At 51.9% G+C, this 19,772-nt stretch overlaps 1 long non-coding RNA gene across 1 annotated transcript in view; it reads right to left on the bottom strand.

The window, feature by feature from the left end:
- Window positions 1-19,772, bottom strand: part of LOC140391454 (uncharacterized) — a 90,666-nt gene that overhangs the window by 22,806 nt on the left and 48,088 nt on the right. The window contains exon 2 of the long non-coding RNA XR_011935078.1: window positions 14,183-14,243. This is a non-coding gene — a long non-coding RNA (uncharacterized lncRNA). The remainder of the gene's footprint in view (window positions 1-14,182; window positions 14,244-19,772) is intronic.

Genomic DNA, 19,772 nt, shown 5'->3' with positions numbered 1-19,772 from the left:
ATCCAGTCGGGTGTTGCGGTCGGGTGTTCCGGTCGGGTGGGGGAGAGCAGCGCGGCCTTATGAGCCGTCACGCCGTGCGGCGCGTATGCCGCTGCATGGCGTGATCCACTGCGCAAGCGCGGATCCTGTTACATCGCTGCTAGCCCATTTCGGGCCGGAGGCGTTCGACCTATTTTTCCGACGTGACGCAAGTCGGATTTGCGCCGTTTTTTGCGCCGATCGGCGGACTTTCCGCCGATAATGGAGAATTTCGCCCCCTATCTCTGCAACTTCTTCCAGATCCACAATTCTCTGAGAAATGCCATTCTCTAATTCTGGCCTCTTGAGCTTCCCCATCTTTAGCCAGAGACCCGGGTTCGATTCCCAGCTTGGGTCACTGTCTGTGCAGAGCCTGCATGTTCTCCCTGTGTCTGCGTGGGTTTCCTCCGGGTGCTCTGGTTTCCTCCCACAAAGTCCCGAAAGATGTGCTTGTTAGATGAATTGGACATTCTGAATTCTGCCTCAGTGTACCCAAACAGGCACTGGAATGTGACGACTAGGGGCTTTTCAAAGTAACTTCACTGCAGTGTTAATGTAAGTCTACTTGTGACACTAATAAAGATTATTATTAAACCGCTCTATCATTGGAGGCTGCGCCTTCAGTTGCCAAGCCCAAGCCTTGAAAACCGTCCTTACACCTCCCTGTTTTCTCACTTTCCTCCTTCAAGACACTCCTTAAAACCTACCTCTTTGACCAAGCTTTTTGGACATATAACCTCATGTCACCTTATGTGCCTCGGTGTCATTTGTTTGTAATGCTCTTGTGAAGCAACTCGGTGTTGTGTTGGGCGCTCTGCTACACAGACGAACCAACACGGTTGCGGATGGCACAACTCAGTTTTATTACTAACATATATTTACAATGGTAAACTGGTTATTGTGGTTCGATCATAACCCTTGAATCTGTGGATCTATTCCTAATACTATCTTGGAGTTGCACTCAGCACATGGTGAATGTCTGAGTGGCTTGTCGTGAGCTCTGTGCCCTGTGCTGTCTCCTGCTGGAATGCGCGGGAAGTGTCGTGTTCCCCGTTTTATAGTGTGTATGCTCTTGCCTGTGATTGGCTGTGGTGTTGTGTGTGTATTGATTGGTCCGTTGATCTGTCCATCAGTATGTATGTGTGTTTGCACCATGATGTTTACCTGAATATCATGACATCCCCCTTTTTTACAAGAACATGTGCCTATGTGGTTATAAATAGAGATGTGTACTGAGTGCAGCTGAATGTGTGTGTGTATAATATCTACAGCATGTACATGAGGCTAAACTGTATACAAGGGGCGATGTCAGGTGCGACATATCAACGAGGTTGTACCATAAACAAAAGACGGGGAAACGTTGAACGTCAAAACAAACTCCTGTAACGACAAGAGGCTGGTTTAGGTAGGGGCTGGTTTAGCTCACTGGACTAAATCACTGGCTTTTAAAGCAGACCAAGGTAGGCCGGCAGCATGGTTCAATTCCCGTACCAGCCTCCCCGAACAGGCGCCGGAATGTGGCGACTGGGGACTTTTCACAGTAACTTCATTGACGCCTACTTGTGACAATAAGTGATTTTCATTTTTTTTCACAAGGAAAAATAGAAACATATCAACACAGTGGTATTATGCATCCGTGAGTTCAATGTTCAAACAGGCTCATAAGTCCAGTCTAGTAGGTGGGCGACGAATTCGGGTTGACCGCCTCAAGGGTGGGTCAGAATCCACCGGCTGAGGAATGGGCCTGGCCACGGGCGACGACGGAATGGGCAAGGTGGCAGGAAGCTCCACGAAGTCGACATCAGGAACAACAGGAGGGCATGGTACCGGTGTAAGTTCCCGTAGCGAGCGTGGAAGCAGGCGAAGAGCCCGGCGATTGCGCCTGCGAATGGAGCCATCAGGCATGCCAACCAGGAACGAGCGGGGAGCCACGCGTCGGAGAACTTCGGCAGGTGCTGACCAGCCACCTTCTGGTAGGTGGATGCGGACGTCGTCTCCAGGCGCCAGGGCGGGAAGATCAGTTGCCCGTGTGTCATATGCCATCTTCTGGCGAATGCGCTGCTGTTGCATCCTGTGCAGTACCGGAGCATGGTTGGTTGTGGGGACCAGAATGGATGGCACAGTGGCCCTGAGGGCGCGACCCATCAACAGCTGGGCTGGTGAGAGGCCAGTGGCTAGTGGGGCCGAGCGACAGGCTAGCAGGGCTAGGCAGAAATCCGATCCGGCAGCAGCAGCCTTGCAGAGGAGCCGCTTGACGATGTGAACGCCGTTCTCCGCCTTTCCATTGGACTGGGGATGCGGAGGGCTGGACGTCACGTGTGTGAAGCCATACGAAGAAGCAAAGGATGACCATTCCTGGCTGGCAAAACAGGGCCCATTGTCCGACATGTCAGTAATCAGGATGCCGTGACGAGCGAAGGTGTCTTTGAAGGTCCTTATGACAGCAGACGATGTCAAATCGTGCAGGCGTATGACCTCTGGATAGTTTGAAAAGTAATCAATGACGATTACACAATCCCTGCCGAGCGCGTGAAAAAGGTCCACACCCACCTTCGCCCAGGGGGACGTCACCAGCTCATGGGGCTGAAGAGTCTCAGGAGGTTGCGCCGGCTGAAACCTTTGGCAGGTGGGGCAGTTGAGCACCATATTGGCAATGTCATCACTGATGCCCGGCCAGTATACCGCCTCTCGGGCCCTCCGTCTGCACTTCTCGACCCCCAGATGGCCTTCGTGTAGTTGGTCGAGGACCTACTTGTGCATGCTGTGCGGAATCACAATCCAGTCCAGCTTTAGGAGGACACCGTCAATGACGGCCAAATCGTCCCGGACATTGTAGAACTGCGGGCACTGCCCTTTGAGCCATTCTCCCGTCATCTGGTGCATCACACGTTGTAGAAGGGGGTCAGCCGCAGTCTCCCGGCGAATACGGGTCAGACTGGAGTCGGCGGCTGGCAGATTTGCCGATGTGAAGGCCACCTGCGCTTCGACCTGACAGACGAACCCCTCCGAGTCGGGCGGTGTGCTCACTGCTCTAGATAGGGCATCTGCAACGATAAGGTCCTTTCCCGGGGTGTAGACCAGTTGGAAGTCATACCTCCTGAGTTTAAGTAGGATGCGCTGGAGGCGAGGGGTCATTTCGTTCAGGTCCTTATGTATGATGCTGACCAGGGGGCGATGGTCAGTCTCAACGGTAAACTGGGGGAGACCATACACGTAGTCATGGAACTTGTCTACTCCGGTTAGCAAACCCAGGCACTCCTTTTCGATTTGCGCGTAGTGCTGTTCTGTGGGGGTCATGGCTCGCGAGGCATAGGCGACCGAAGCCCATGATGCAGTGTCATCCCACTGTAGGAGTACTGACCCATTGCCGGACTGGCTGGCATCAGTCGAAATTTTAGTGTCACGAGATGTGTCGAAAAATGCCAATACCGGGGCTGTGGTGAGCTTAATTTTGAGCTCCTCCCATTCCTTCTGGTGTGCGGGCAGCCACTGGAACTCCGTGGACTTCTTGACTAGGTGGCGAAGAGCCGTTGTGTGGGAGGCAAGGTTGGGAATGAACTTCCCCAGGAAGTTGATCATGCCTAGGAAGCGTAGCACTGCTTTCTTGTCTGCTGGCTGCGGCATGGCTGTAATGGCGCTCACCTTGTCTGCATCCGGACGGACCCCTGACCGGAATATGTGGTCCCCCAGAAACTTCAGCTCGGTTTGGGCGAAAGAACACTTGGCTCGGTTGAGGCGCAGGCCGTTTTCCCGTATCCGCACAAAGACACGCTGGAGACGATTGATGTGCGCCTGTGGTGTGGTGGACCAGATGATGACGTCGTCCACGTAGACGCGCACCCCTTCGATGCCCTCCATCATCTGTTCCATGATCCTGTGAAAGACCTCGGATGCCGAGATGATGCCAAACGGCATTCTGTTATAGCAGAACCTGCCGAAAGGAGTGTTGAAGGTGCACAGCTTCCTGCTGGACTGGTCCAGTTGGATCTGCCAAAAACCCTTCGAGGCATCCGGTTTTGTAAAGATTTTAGCCCGGGCCATTTCGCTCGTGATCTCTTCCCGTTTGGGTATGGGGTAGTGTTCCCTCATTATGTTGTTGTTGAGGTCTTTTGGATCAATGCAGATCCGGAGCTCGGCGGAGGGCTTCTTAACACACACCATGGAGCTGACCCACGGCGTGGGCTCCGTGACCCTGGATAGGACCCCTTGGTCCTGGAGATCCTGCAGCTGCTGCTTGAGGCGGTCTTTGAGTGGTACTGGGACCCTGCGAGGTGAGTGAATGACCGGGGTGGCGTCCGGTTTGAATCGTATTCTGTAGGTATAGGGCAGTGTGCCCATGCCCTCGAATGCCTCCTGGTTGTGGGCGAGGAGCGATTGAAGCTGTGCCCTAAATTCTGCATCCGGGAAGTCTGATGTGCCTTCCGGAGACAGAGCGTGTACCCGCTGAACGAGGTGGAGAACATTGCATGCCTGTGCGCCTAGCAGGGAGTCCTTTGATGATCCGACTATTTCGAATGACAGTGTGGCCGTGTATGTGTTGTGTGTCACCTGGAGCTGGCAGGATCCCATGGCCGGGATAACGTTTCCATTGTAGTCGACCATCTTGCAACGGGATGGCCGAATTGGTGGTCTGACCTTCATGGCGTAGAAAGCTAACCATGCTGTGAGGTTGGCGGAGGCGCAGATGTCCAGACGGAATGTTATCGGTGATCGGTTGACCGTTAGGGTGGCACACCATTCATCACCCGGATTGACACTGTTCACTTGCAACCGCTGGTGGGTCCTGCCTGGAGACATCCGGTTCCTATCAATGACCACAACACGGAAGGCGTACCGGTCATCTGTGTCACTGGTCTGGATATCGTCTGGGCACGACTCGTAGTGAGGAGGCTGAATGGTCCGCACGTCCCTGCGAGATTGTCGGAATTGGAGAGCATTGGCAGGTTGAGCTGCTCGACAGCAGGCAGCGTAGTGGCCCATCTTGCCACAGCGGAGGCATTGTCGGTTTTTGCGGACATTGCCACATTAAATGTGCGGCTCCGCAGTTGCCGCACGTCGTGACGTCATGGCGTCGTTGCGCCACCACGCATGCGCAGTTCGGTCTTGCGTCGAGCGCACCTGCGCATCACGTCCCGCTGCGCGACGTCTTTTTTGGCGCGCACAAACGCGGGAGGCCGCGGAAAGCACGCAAAATGGCCGCCCTCGTCCGGGCCGCGGGCCGGGAGGAACTCGATCGCATGGACCCGTTCGGCCTCGTAGGACGCCTGCCTCGCCGATCCGGCCGCGTAGGACCCCTGCCGCGCCGATTCGGCCGCTTGAAATTGGGAGTAGCGGCTGGTCGCGTTTTCATGAAGGACACAGGCTTCGTTTGCGGAGGCTAGGGTGAGGCCTTTAATTTTGAGGAGCTGCTGGCGTAGGGTGCCCGGGGTGACCCCAAAAACAATCTGGTCCCGAATCATTGAATCGGAGGTGGTGTCGTAACCGCAGGACAAGTGAGGATACGGAGGTGTGTAAGGAAGGATTGAAAGGGCTCATCCTTACCCTGCAGGCGCTGCTGGAAGAGATACCTCTCGAAACTCTCATTTACCTCGACGCTGAAGTGTTGGTCGAGTTTGAGAAGGACCGTCTTGTACTTGGTCTTGTCCTCACCTTCAGCGAACACCAGGGAGTTGTAGACATGGATGGCGTGTTGCCCTGCCGTGGAGAGGAGGATGGCGATCTTTCTGGTGTCCGAAACACTCTCCCTTTCGTTGGTTTCCAGGAAGTGCTGTTTGAACAGCTTCCAATTGACGCCGAGGTTTCCAGCGATTTGTAGCTGCTGCGGCGTGCTGACGGTGTCCATGGCGCAGGATGGCAGATTCCTGAGGATTCGTAGGTAGGTCTCACAGTTACCGGGTTCCAATCCTGGTACTATGTTGTGTTGGGCGCTCTGCTACACAGACGAACCAACACGGTTGCGGATGGCACAACTCAGTTTTATTACTAACATATATTTACAATGGTAAACTGGTTATTGTGGTTCGATCATAACCCTTGAATCTGTGGAACTATTCCTAATACTATCTTGGAGTTGCACTCAGCACATGGTGGATGTCTGAGTGGCTTGTCGTGAGCTCTGTGCCCTGAGCTGTCTCCTGCTGGAATGCGCGGGAAGTGTCGTGTTTCCCGTTTTATAGTGTGTATGCTCTTGCCTGTGATTGGCTGTGATGTTGTGTGTGTATTGATTGGTCCGTTGATCTGTCCATCAGTGTGTATGTGTGTTTGCACCATGATGTTTACCTGAATATCATGACACTCGGGATGTTTAATTTCATTGAAGGTACCATATAAATGTAACTTGCTGCCGTGGTTGTTATTGTAAACACGATGCCAGCAATAAAAACTGAGAAAGCATTCCCCAGCTGAATGAGATTAAATAAAAGCACAGGGAAATCTACGTAAAACAGTGCAAAAAGATATTGTTTCAATAAAACAACTGTTAAAGTAATACATTAATCTACAAACAAATAGTACAGATATTATTTTTATGATCAAATTTTTAATTTCCATACAGATGGATTTATGGAGCTTGTTCTCCACCCGTTCACTCTTCATTCCCATGGTTACAAAGCTCATGTCCACCAGAGGCCTCCCAACTACCTCTAATGGAAATCAGCAATCGAGCTGCTCCATTTATTACAAAGTGTGTACACATGTGCTGATGCCTCAATATTTGTCAGACGGGGCCAGAAGTAAAGACATCCTCTGGAGATCTTGCCCATAAAAATCTGTTAAGAAGTCGAGTGATTTCACTTCTCTTTTATTTGGCGGGATCGAACTGTGTGGAGTTTGTACTTCCTCCCCGTGTCTGCGTGGGTTTCATAGAATCCCTAAAGTACATAATCAGGGCCAGTCAGCCCATCCAGTCTGCACTGACCCTCCAAAAGAACACTACCTAGGCTCCCACCCCCACTCTATCCCTGTAACCCAGTAACCCCATCTAACCTTTAGGACACGAAGGGGCAATTTTGTAGCATGGCCAATCCACCTAGCCTACACATCTTTCCTCCGGGTGCTCCGGTTTCCACCCACATGCCAACGATGTGCTGGTTAGGAGGGGTTGCGGGGTAGGGTGGGGGAGTGAGCCTGGGTAGAGTGCTCTTTCAGAGCATCGGTGCAGACTCGACGGGTCAAATGGCCTCCTTCTGCCCTGTAGGAATTCTGTCGTTCTATGGAATTACTACCTCGCATAGGGAAAGGGCTGTAAAAACTAAGGGCAGGATTCTCCGTTGTCCGACGCCGAAATCATATCCGGCGATCGGGCGGAGAATCCCCGTTTGCAACTGAATCGGGGTCGGCGCCGTTTTTGGATGCTTCGTCCCCTCTAAACCGGCTTATCTAGGAGCGCGCCGCACGCCATTGCGGCGGAGTCAGCAAGTCGCTTTGAGGACCTCCCCCGATGCTCTGTTCCCGATGGGCCAAGTTCACGACTGCACGGGTAGCGTGTGGTCTGAGTTTTCGTAAACCCGGCATGGCGGCTGCGGACTATGTCCGGCGTCGCCACAGTCGGGGGGGAGCCATGCTGCTGGCAAGGAGGGCTTTGGGAAGAGCTGGGGGTACTGGTGGGGGGTGGTCCGGGGGAACACTATTTGGCTGGCCGGGTCCATGCGCAGCCGCGCCATGTTGGACAGCGTGACCGCGCATATGCACGGCCACGGACCCGGCAGTTCTGAGGCCGTTTATGTCGGGAACAGCGGGAGTTTTACCCTGTGCTGCTGCTAGCCCCCCACAGGATGGAGCATCGGTGCGGGGGCGCCGCTGACCTTTTCATTGTAAAACTAGACGCTTCCTCCGGACATAGCCTCAAAATCGGAGAATCCAGCCCTAAATCTCCCAGACCTTAATTTCCACCAGTTACTTACGCAAATAAATTCCATGTTTGCTATTCAAGTCTAGCACAATCTTGGCCAAGATATGTGGGCAAGCAACCTGTTCATGGAATTCAACCAATACCAATCTTGGTTTGATGAGAAAGACAAGGAAAGGTCTCAGGATCATTGCCAAAGGAGTTCACAGTCGGCGAAGTGTTTTTCATGTATGGTCTCAATTGTTGGGAAACACAGCAGCCAATCTGACCACAGGGAGGTCCCACAAACATCAATGGAACTATTGACTAAATATTCTGTTCAACCAATGGTGATTGACATTACTCAATGGCGCCTTTATTGTTATGTTAACTGGATGTTATGCAGGATAAAATGGCGGCTTTGAAGTTGAATTATTACTTCAATTTAGATGCAAATAACATTGTTACAACAGGCCAGATTTGTCCATGTTTAATACTAATATTCCACAACAAACATTCAAATCAGGCCCGGGTTTCACGCAGTCTGGAAAACAAATCAACGCACAATCAATGACAGGCAGGTAGAGGCTCTCTGGCCCACCCAGCCCATCCCATACGTCACAGTACATACACACTCCACCCCACCATTGATCTCCTGGGAGAGGTGAGAAACCAGGTAAAACCCCAGATTAATTTTAGGGGAGAAACAACCTGTAAAATTTCCATTCTGGCCCACCTAGGTGATCAAAAATGGTCCAGGAAATCACTCTGGCCCTAACTCTGATACCAAAATACATTTTTATTATGTTGAATATTTAAATAGGCATTTAGAAAGAAAATGACCTTACTGCAAAGATTTAAATAAATATATAAAATAAAGGTTTGTTTTTCAAATGAACGCAAGTTAGCTTCATCATTCAAGACTAGACTCGGGTGTCTGAGGGCCCAGAGCTCACCACCTCCCGGAACATTTTGCATAACCATTCACCCCTCCATTTCGGATTGAGAAAGTGACACAATGTAACATGGGAAAGTGACCAGGATATCGCAGATGATACTCTTAAAAGACCAGAAGGGCGTACAGGCTTTGGAGAGAGAACACAAAAAGGTTCACCAGGCTGTTGCCTGATATGGAGGGTTTTAGCTATGAGGACAGATTGAATAAACTGGGATTTTTCTCCCTAGAGAGACGGAGGTTGAGGGGTGACCTGATAGCAGTTTATAAAATTATTAGAGGTATAGGGGGCAGGATTCTCCGACCCTCCGTGCCAGAATCGCGCGTGGGTGGAGAATAGCCATTCACACCGGAAATCCGGCGCGACGCGCTTCTGTGATTCTCTGTGGACCCGCCAGTCCCGCGCGCACGGTGACGCAGCGCCGGTCGGGGGCCATTGGGACAGGCTCCTGCGGTGATTCTCCACGGTCAACTGGCCGCACTTCCGCCAGCATGGTTTACATGTGGCACCACCAGGTGGGAGCTAGGACTCGCGGCCGGGTGGCAGTCCTGGTGGGGGGGCGGGGGACATCTGAATCCGGGGGGGGGAGGGGGGTCCTCAGCGGTGGCCAGGCCCGCAATCGGGGGCCACCGCTTGGCGGGCCATCGCGATCTGAGAGGGACCTACCTTCCTCCACGCGGGCCCGCTGTGTGCCAGAGCTGCGGGACGCAGGCCGGGGCTCTGCTAGCCCCCTGGAAAACGGAGAATCATCCCGGACCTTCGAGGGAAAAGTCCGGAGTGATTCTCACCCATTTTCCGGCAGGCATGGGGGCTTAGTCCCCAGAAGGGAGAATCTCGTCCAGGGTGAACAGTTGGAGGCTTTTTCCCAGGGGGGAAATGACAATTACAAGTCGGCAGAAGTTCAAGGTGAGGGGGGGAAATGTTCAGAGATGTGCGGGTCAGGTTTTTTTACACAGAAGGTGGTGGTGGCCTGGAATGCACTGCAAAGTGAGGTGGTTGAGGCAGATATGTTAGCGACCTTTAAGACTTATCTGGATGGGGTATAGAAGGATATAGGCGGTTGGTCAAGATAGAACACATGATCGGCACAGGCTTGGAGAGCCTGTTCCTGTGCTGTATTGTTCTTTGTTCCTGGTTCTTTGTAATGGGCTGAATTTGTGGTACAGTGGTAAGCACTGTTGTTTCACAGCGTCAGGGACCCAGGTTCGATTCCCGGCTTGGGTCACTGTCTGTGTGGAGTATGCACGTTCCACTCGCGTCTGCGTGGGTTTCCTCTGGGTGCTCCGAGTTCTTCCCACAAGTCCCGAAAGACGTGCTTGTCAGGTGAATTGGACATTCTGAATTCTCCCGAGGTGTACCCAAACAGGTGCCGGAGTATGGCGACTCAGGGATTTTCGCATTGACTTCATTGCAGTGTTAATGCAAGCCCACTTGTGATTATTATATTAATTTAAATGAAAGAGGTTTGAGCCAGATGGCAGGGAAGATGAAGCATCACCCAATGACCATCCCAGTCCATACCACATGCCTGCCGTGGACTTCCCTGCTGCAGTCTACAGTGGCTATGTCCATACATGAACTGAAGGCCCAACTGCCATGCGGTCTCTGCCTCCTGGTGTGGAATCAATCTGCGTCACGAGATCACACAGTAAACTCCACACAGTGTGGGAGAAGCCTGAATGGCAGGGATTTGAAGCTGCGTCCCCAGAACACTAGCTTGGGCCTCGAGATTGCTAGTTTAGTAACATTACAGAGAACTCTATCGGATTGGAGTAAAATCAGGAGGGGACAGGGCACTTCCCTTTTTACAGCACCACCAGCTGTAAGATAAACTTAAATATAGAGTGTGAATGTTAATGAATGGCTGAATCAGTGAGTGGACGAATGAGTGAATGTGTAGGGTGTCAGGAAGTAGCTAAGTGTAAAGGATGGTTAAAGTAAATGCACACATGGGTGAGGAGGGTAGGGTGGATGAGGTGGAGAGTTGGGTGAGGTGGGTGAGTTGGTAAGTGGGTGAGATGACAGGTGAGTAGGCTGGCGGTGGGTGAAGTGGAGGTCGGCTGGATGATCAGGAGGGGTAGTCAGGTTAGGAGCTAGACAGGTTGGGTTGGGGTGTGGGTCAGGTGGTTAGGGTGGGTAGTAGAATCAGGTCAGAGGTAGTTAGGGTGTAGGAGGTAGTCAGGAGGTTGGGGGATGACCAGGTCCAGCTGGAGGTAGTTGAGGGGGATTCAGCAGGAGTTGTTGTGAGGGCAGGGTTTTAGACGGTGGTCAGGCGGCAGTCAGAGAGTCACGTGGTGGTCAGAGGTGTTGGGGGGGGGGGGGGGGGGGGGTGCAGTTAGCTATTTGGGAGGGATGGTCAGGGCAGGCAGCTTGGGAGGGGTCAAGGGGGATATTTACGATGCGGGGGCGAGGGGGAAATCAGTGTGTCAGCATAAGTGATTGGAGGGTCAGTTCTTAGTCACCCTGATGTTAGACTAGTTTTTAATCTGTATAACACTTCCTGGGTAATTACCCAGGTCAGTACCACAGAACTGCTTGAAGTATCCAACTCCAGCTCAGAGTCAGAATCCCGGGAAGCAGAAGAATTGCCTATCAGAAGTTCAAACTTCCCGGGCGATTCCCAGAGAGGTGAACATGCCAGGACTGCCACAGGGTCCCAATGGGCATGTCTGGACTCTGACGATTCGGAGACCAGAAGATCTGGGAAAATAACTGCCTTAACTGTCTGCTATAATGGATAATAACAGCAAAGCCATGCAAGAAGTAGACCATTGTCTGGTATAAAAATAGATTTCATTTCCCACCCCCACCACCACTGCCCCCACCCCCTCACCTTAGGGACCTGATCATTTGCTTTCCATCATGTTTGCAACTCTGTGCAAAAGAATTCCAAGCATGTATTCCCCTTTAGGGATGCCGTGCCTTGAATTCTGGACAAGCCACATTAAATGGTAAAGCTCAATAATCCCTCGTGGCCAATTACTTTGTGAAGCTAATATACCTGTGATTTAAAGCTGCTAAATTGCTGCAGCTTCCAGTAAGATCACACAGTTTGAAGTATGGAGAGCAGTAAAAGGAGAGGCTTCAAACACATGGACACATGCAGTCATTCAGTGCATAGTTAGGTTTTGTTTGGTTAAAGTGTGAATGATTAGAAATAGTGCAGTGATTGATTTGCACCTTGACTGTTCTAACCGCGAAACATTTCTCAGGTTAGGAAAAAGATTCTTCTCAATCAAAAGTGTCCTTTTTATTGTATGAAGCTTGCCCTGGCATTTGTTGATTCTTTGATAAACGTGTTGCGAAGGCTCCCCTGATGCCTGAGTTAACAGACCTACCGCCCGTGTGGAACTAAACCACACACATGCACTCACCCGAGAAAAATAGCTAGAATTATTGTCGAAAGAATTCGTCAAAAGCACTTTTTTAAAAACTTTTTTTTAAAAGTGAGAGACGAAAAGAAGGAAAAGGTATTTTACCTCAAGTAACATCTCTGGAAATGACCAAAATAAAACGACTGATTCAGGTGATCTGTAACAGGTTTAATCATTTCATTTTCATTTCATTTCATTTCTCATTTTTCATCAAGGCTTTCAAAACAGTGAAAGCTGCAATTGTTCGAAAATTAACATAGCTCCGCACTCCATTTCAAATCTTGACACTGTCAAGTGCTGCATGTCCTCTCCAGGGTGATGCAGACAGTTCTTTAGCACGCCAATGTTTTGCTTTATGATGGCTTTCATTGTGTGCATGCTATCTGTGAGTGCAGGTGCTGTGTACCACAGCATGTGCTATATCTCCAGTACACTGCCCTTGTTACGCAGTAACCATGCTTTAGTTTACCGTGGTGACTCAAATGTAGCTGGCAAAGAAAGCTGCTGCAAAATGAAGGCATCATAACTGCTGCCAGGAAGGATCTGTATGATTCACTGCCTAGGATCACACACCAGCTGCAGGCTGAGCCAGTGGAATCCGTGTTGGACAAAGTTGGCACGCTGTGCCCGCAAAGTGATATGAGTGTAGTCAATGACACCCTGCAACATGCAGCCTGCAGTCCAAATGAAGCTGAGCCTGCTGCTCTCTGGAAAGAGGGGATGAATGGGTGGGCCTTTCGGATGTGGGAGGTGGAGGTTGTGGGGGGGAGGGGGTGTCGAACACTGTAGAAGGGGTGGATGGTTGGACGTCGGGGTGAGGTTTGCAGGGGGGGGTCACATATCAGGGAGGGGTCAGACGTTGGGGTGTCAGACATCGAGGTGGGACAGATGTTGGGCGAGCCCGGACATCAGGGAAGTGGGGTTGGATGTCTTGGGTTGGGGGGGTGGGGGATTTTAGACATCAAGGTGGATCCAGGGACCAGGTTGGTGGGGTGGGGGGTTCTGTCAGGTTGGAGAGGGCAGGACCTGGGGGATCAGGTTGGGGAGGTGTTTCCAATCGGGTCAGCGGGCAGGTCTCCTGCCCAGCTAAGGGTGAAGGGCGATGTTAGAAGTGATTCTATTTCTTCTAACACTTTCAGAGTGACTATTAGTGTGGCACTATACCATAGAACCAAGCAATGTGCAGAAAGAGGCCATTTGGCCCATTAAGTCTGCACTGGCCCTCTGAAAGAGCACCCTACCTATGCACACTCCCCCGCAATCCCGTAACCCCACCTAACCTTTGGACACTAAGGCCAATCCACCTTACCTGCACATCTTTGGACCATCCAAGCTCAGCAATTCAAATCACTGTGTCGGATGGCTCCCAGAGCAGTGCAATTATCCAGGGCAAATTAACACTTCTGGACAATTGCTGGATAAACCCTTCCCTGGGAATTTCCGAGAGGAAATCCCAGGTGCATTTTTAGGGAAGCCCTCACATCTGACACTGGGGAGCGAAGAGCTTACAGGCCATTGCTTCTCACTGAGGTTCAGGTAGGGAATGTCTCCCTGATGACCCTGCTCAGGTATGGCCTACTGTTGAGCACCCTTCTCTCCATCCTCATCTATCCTTTTCCAGCAGTTTATCCTGCTCTGGGTCACCTCTGTTCATTCTCCAAGTCCAAGGGGAACACTTAATATAGACTCAGAGTTGGGAGCGATTGGTTTGTGCAAAAGCCTTGAAGCCGACAAAAAATTCCTCAGCTCCTGCCACACCTGAACCAACGATAATAATAAGAATAATCTTTATTGTCACAAGCAAGCTTACATTAACACTGCAATGAAGTTACTGTGAAAAGTCCCGAGTCGCCACATTCCAGCGCCCGTTCGGGTACACAGAGGGAGAATTCAAAATTTCCAATTCACCTAACAGCAGGTCTTTCTGGACTTGTGGGAGGAAACCGGAAGACCTGGGAAGCAGCAAATACCTGTGGAATCATAGCAACAGACAGAAAATAGGAACTAACCTGTAGATAGGCGGTGATCCCTTTAAGTAGCAGTGGTGAGGGATTCTTCCTACTGTACAACCTGTTGTGCAAGGTTAAAAAAGGGTGTTAGCTGGAGCAAAGAGCTCGAAAATGGCACGACAGCATCAAATCAGCGTTACGCACTGATTGACATCATGATGCACCTGCGTACTTTTGGCAGCCATTCACTCTCCACCAATAAGACATCCAACATGATTCGTCCCAAAAAGTGTATGTGTGCGCTGCAGACATTATTTTGCAGCTCGGACAAACATGCGTAATATCCCAAAGCAGATGTTGATAAGCCCAATTTCTTACTCAAATATTACAATAACATGTGAATAGTCGCAAGTGGCAAAAGCTGTGACGGCCGGAGGACACACCTCAGGCGCGATTCAACCAAAACATCTCAAACATTTGGCAGGGTATTTCTCACAGCCTTTTTGTGTGAGATCCACATCGCTATTCAACCACACTTAGGGTGCGATCTAACCGACCAAAGTCAGAGTCCACTCTGGCGCTTCTAGATCCAGGAATGACTCCGTTATCAAACGGCACTCTTGCTATTTCAGGCCCCGGTGGGGAACTCGCCCCCCCCCCCCCCCCAACACCCGCCGGACGCACGTGCGACCCATGGGCCCCCCCCACCCCAATGCCCCAAGACAGCTGTTCGGGGGGGTCCTTGAGTCCTCCCACACCCCACCACATACTGGCAGGGCCAGGGTGGCAGTGCCAAGGTGCCAGGCTGTCAGTGCCAAGGTGCCCAGGTGCCAGAGGGAGAGCCAGGGGCCCACCCTGCCCTGTCCCCAGCCACCCAGTTGTCTCCAAAGTCACGGGAGACCCCCCCAGGTGCCATTAGACATGGCCCACGTTTGTGTGGACCAGTACTAAATGGCACCTGGTCCAGGCTTCACTGGGGATGCCGTTTGTTTCCCTGGAACCGGGAGAATACAGCACAGATGTATTTAAATGTGCGGTGCTGCTAGTTCAAATATGTTAATCTGTATCTCGTCCAGCGTGGGCGAGATTCATAGTGCCATGTCTCAAGCATCGAAAATCTCACAAGAGACCTCTCGCTAAAATCATCGGCCTCGTCTCGCCACCAGGCCATGCATGGCGAGGCCAGTAAGTCGCACCCAACATCTTTAAAGTAATAATATGTCCCAAGGTGGTTCGGTTTAACATTCTTTCGAGAGTGAACTTTCCTAATGGCAGAACATAATCTGAAACATAGAACATAGGAGCAGGAGGAGCCCATTCAGCCCTTCGAGCCTGTTCCGCTATTCATTATGATCATGCCTGATTCTCCATCTAAGTAACCTGTTCCTGCTTTCCCCATATTCTTTGATCCCTTTAGCCCCAAAATCTATATTTAACTCCTTCTTGAAAAGATATAGGGCGTAATTTGATGGCTGCGATGTGTTTGAGCTAGAGCACAACAAGGCTGTTAGATTGTGGGAGAGGCTAAATCGAGAACTGCGCCAGGCACCAATCAGTTTGCAATCTAACCGGCCAGTTCCCGTTGGCGAAATCAGGATCCCGCCATGGCATAACAAAAACCAATAATCATCACTTACGGCCAATCTCCATGCAATTAACGGCCTCCTGTGATCTAACCGTCTCCCCAGCATGTGGTCACACGGCACCGATTAGTACACCTTTTTTCAAACGTGGAGCAGGTAGAAGGGCTGCTGCGGAGATCCGAGGAGGCGAGTGGCCATCTTCGCTCACCAGGCAATGAGCCCAGGGGCATTGGGGTTGCTGCCCCGGCGGAGCCCCCATGGGGGGCAGCCTCAGTCGGGGTGGGCTGCCATCAGTGGGGCAGTCGCCCCTGGGCTGGGGGAGGGGGGGGTTCCCAGCACCTGTGGGTCTGCCATGACACCTCCTGGGTCATGTGCACCCATTAGGGGGGGGCAACCCCAGCCCCACCTATCTCTCCCACTGACCACCCATAACTCCCACTGAACATGGAGGCCTCTGGCCGTGCGGCTGAAGGCTATTGCTAATAAGGAATTGGCAATTGTAGCTAAGTGAATACTTCACACATCCCAAGTGGATTCCCGTGGGCGGGTGGGCCATGCAGCATGTGGGGGATATTGCCTCGCATCCCAGTCAGACCGTGATGCCTGGACACTGCAGGAAACAATACCACGGATGCAGTGGGAAATATCGAAACATCCAGGAGTGGGGCCCAGCACACGGGACATATCCATGACCAGAGGGTAGGTGTGTGCACCGGTGAGGGGACCAGCGTCCAGTCCAGGTAACATTAGGTGCAGGTGTCTGGGGTGCAGGGTGTGGGGTCCAGTGACCAGGGCCCCCACTACGGCTGGGCTGGGCATATCAGATGGCAAGGGATGTGAGGAGGGAGAGGGGTAGGGGGGTGGTAGGGTCTTGGGGTGGAAGACACCGTTAGCCGCCAACTTACACCCTCTCCAATTTCAGATATTACACGAGATGGATAATATTTTGGACCCCGTGAAGGCTGCCCTGCGGAGCTGCTGGCAGGTCGGGCAGCCAGAAGCCGGAGAAGGCAGCGGCCGCAACGTCGACAGAGGCTCAAGGCGGCGGCCCATGTGCAGAGCCCCGCACCACAGCCTGAGGACCTGCCGCCCATCAGGTCAGGTAGGGACCCGGAGGGGGAGGCTATGATGGCCCTAGGTATACAGGCATCGCTAGTCTTTAAAACAGATGACGGACAGCATGTGCCGCATGAGGCTCCATCTCAGCAAGGAGACAGTGTGGCACGTGTGCCATGTCCTTGCGGACTTGGCATCATGTGGAGGAGGATACCCGCTCAAGTTCACTGCATCCCTGTACTTCTACACCTCAGGATCATTCCAAGGCTTGAGTGGGGATTTGTGTGGCATCTCACAAGTTACAGCCCATAAATGCATCTGTGAGGTCACGAATGCCCTGTTTGCCCAGGCAGCTAACTATATGAACTTTGACATGGACCATGCCCAACAAGACGCCTGGGCAACAGAATTCTCCACCATTGCCGGGATGCCCCTGGTCCATAGTAATAGATCGTACACCTATTGCCCTGCATGCACCTTGCCATGAGAGAGTGCCCCACATCAACAGGAAGGGGACCACTCCCTGAATGTCCAACTCGTGTGCGACCACCACCTGAAGATCATGTATGTGTGAGCACGCTTCCCATCCTGGGGCAGTCGGACATTTCCGGTCTCTTCGAGGACCACTGCAGGATAGCTGGTTGGTTCTTGAGGGATAAGGGGTACCCTTTGAGGACCTGGCGAATGACGTTAGTATGGAGGTCAGTGACCAATGCGGAGACCCGATACAACGAAGACCATGCAGCCACCCGGGCTGTCATTGAACAGTGCATTGGACACCTCAAAACGCGGTTGCGGTACCTTGACCGCTCTGGTGGTGCACTGCAGTTCACCTCCCAGACGGTTGCCCACTTTGTGGTGGTCTGCTATGCCCTCCACAATCTGGAACAGCAGCGGGGCGACATGCTGGAGGTGGAGGAACATGCGGCCACCGAGGAGGAGGACGAGGAGGCATCAGACTAGGAGGGGCTGGAGGACGAGCCTAGGGAGGACGTGCAGGACCAGCCAGAGGATGGTGGATAGGTGGCAGCGGCGAGGGCCTGGCATGCCTGGAAGGTCAGGTAGGCCCTCATCCTCATTCAGTTCACATAGGACGTGGCACCCCCCCCCTGCTCCCCCTCTCTCCTCACTCTCTCCTCCCCTCCACCCTCCCCTTCTCCACCCCCTTCCCCCTCACCCATTTCCCCCTCTGCTCCCCTTCCCATTTCCCCCCCAAACATTTCCCCCCTCCCTTTCCCCCTCCCCCTCCAATTCTTCCCCTTCCACCTCCTGTAGCCACCTGGGATGGCCACTTCCTGATTACAAAATGGACACTTTGCAAAGATTGCAGGGAAAATGGACAATACTGAGAAAGCAAGCAGGTGCAGGGTTTGTCTGTTGATTGGAGCCGTAGCTCCCAGACAAGACCGATACTGCAAAACCATTACCATACTAATGAGCCATTCCCGGGGACAAAAGAGTAACATTTAAGTAAACGATAGCAAGGCAGACACCCCGGCGCCAGAGGAGACTAGAACAAAGCAGGACAACGGCTACTTAGGACACGCCCAGCCATCAGGGCACCCACCCCTCTATTGGAGGAAATCGATAGGAACGATTGGGAAACGGCCCAATTAATTGGGGCCAAGTTCAAGGCCCACCCAAAAGTGCACAAACCCCCTTTTGGGTATAAGAAGGATCCCCCAAGAGAGAATCGCTCTCTTGGCTCCGGCTCTCACCGAGGAGAGACCTGCCCAACAGCAACATCAGAACAAGTAAGTCCAAGGTCAACGCACGCTACCAGACAGATGTTCCTAGCTGTTATTCCGTACTAATTCAACCCCAGCAGCCTCAGAACCGAACAACGGCCATTGTTCCTCTGACTGAGTGGGCGCCCGAAGCGAAGTATATGCTTTAGCAGTAGTGATAGTTTAGTCTGTAGAGTTTTGTGCATGAGTATATTTAACTGTGTGTGTAAATAAATCAGCATTGAGTTTGAACTCACTAACTGGTGTATCGAGTCTTTGATCAGCATTCGGTTTTGGACCTTGTGGCAGTATCAAGAGATACCTGGCGACTAGAGCAAAATGTAATTAGAATTAAGGAAGGTGACCATATTGGCCGCCATCTTCAGAGCCAAATTAAGAGAAACAGAATTAGCAACATTTACTTGCGACATCTGATGGGACTCGACCTATAAGTGGCCTAACTAGGTGCTCGGGGAGCCCAGCAAACCACGCCCATATGTTCTGGGCGTGTCCGGCACTGGATGGGTTTTGGAGGGGCTTTGCAAGGACTGGGTCTAAGGTGGTGAACACCCGGGTCAAGCCGAGCTGGGGGGTTAGCATTATTTGGGGTATCGGACGAGCCGGGAGTGCAGGAGGCGAAAGAGGCCGGTATCCTGGCCTTTGCGTCCCTGGTAGCCCGGCGGAGGATTCTGCTACAGTGGAAGGATGCGAAGCCCCCAAGCGTAGAAGCCTGGATCAGTGACATGGCAGGGTTCATTAAATTGGAGAGGGTAAAGTTTGCCTGGCGAGGGTCTGTGCAAGGGTTCTTCAGGCGGTGGCAACTGTTCCTAGACTTTCTAGCGGAATGTTAGGAGGTGGTCAGCAGCAGCAGCAATCTGGGGGGTGCGGGGGGAGGAGGAGAGAGGGGGGGAAGGGGGGGTGGTTTCGGGTATCTGTTTATTATTGTTTCATAGAGGGGTTTGTACATTGGGGGAATTCGCGATATAAGTGTACAATGTTGATCTGTGTGTTTTATGCTTTTCTTTTTTCTGTGAGGAGGAGGCTTTGTTGAAAATTTGCTAAAATTGAATTAAAATATTTTTTTTTAAAAAAGAGTTTAAACTTACTAACTGGTGTATCGAGTCTTTGATCAGTATTCGGTTTTGAACCTAGTGGCAGTATCGAGAGATACCTGGCAACTCTAGAGCAAAATGTAATTAGAATTAAGGAAGGCGACCATATTGGCCGCCATCTTCAGAGCCAAATTAAGAGATACACAATTAGCAACACTCCCCCCCCCCCCCC

This window comes from Scyliorhinus torazame, chromosome 15 (assembly GCF_047496885.1).
Source record: "Scyliorhinus torazame isolate Kashiwa2021f chromosome 15, sScyTor2.1, whole genome shotgun sequence".
NCBI lineage: Eukaryota > Metazoa > Chordata > Chondrichthyes > Carcharhiniformes > Scyliorhinidae > Scyliorhinus > Scyliorhinus torazame.
Note: the sequence above shows the minus strand (reverse complement) of the source record. Positions and strands in the feature narration are given on the sequence as shown.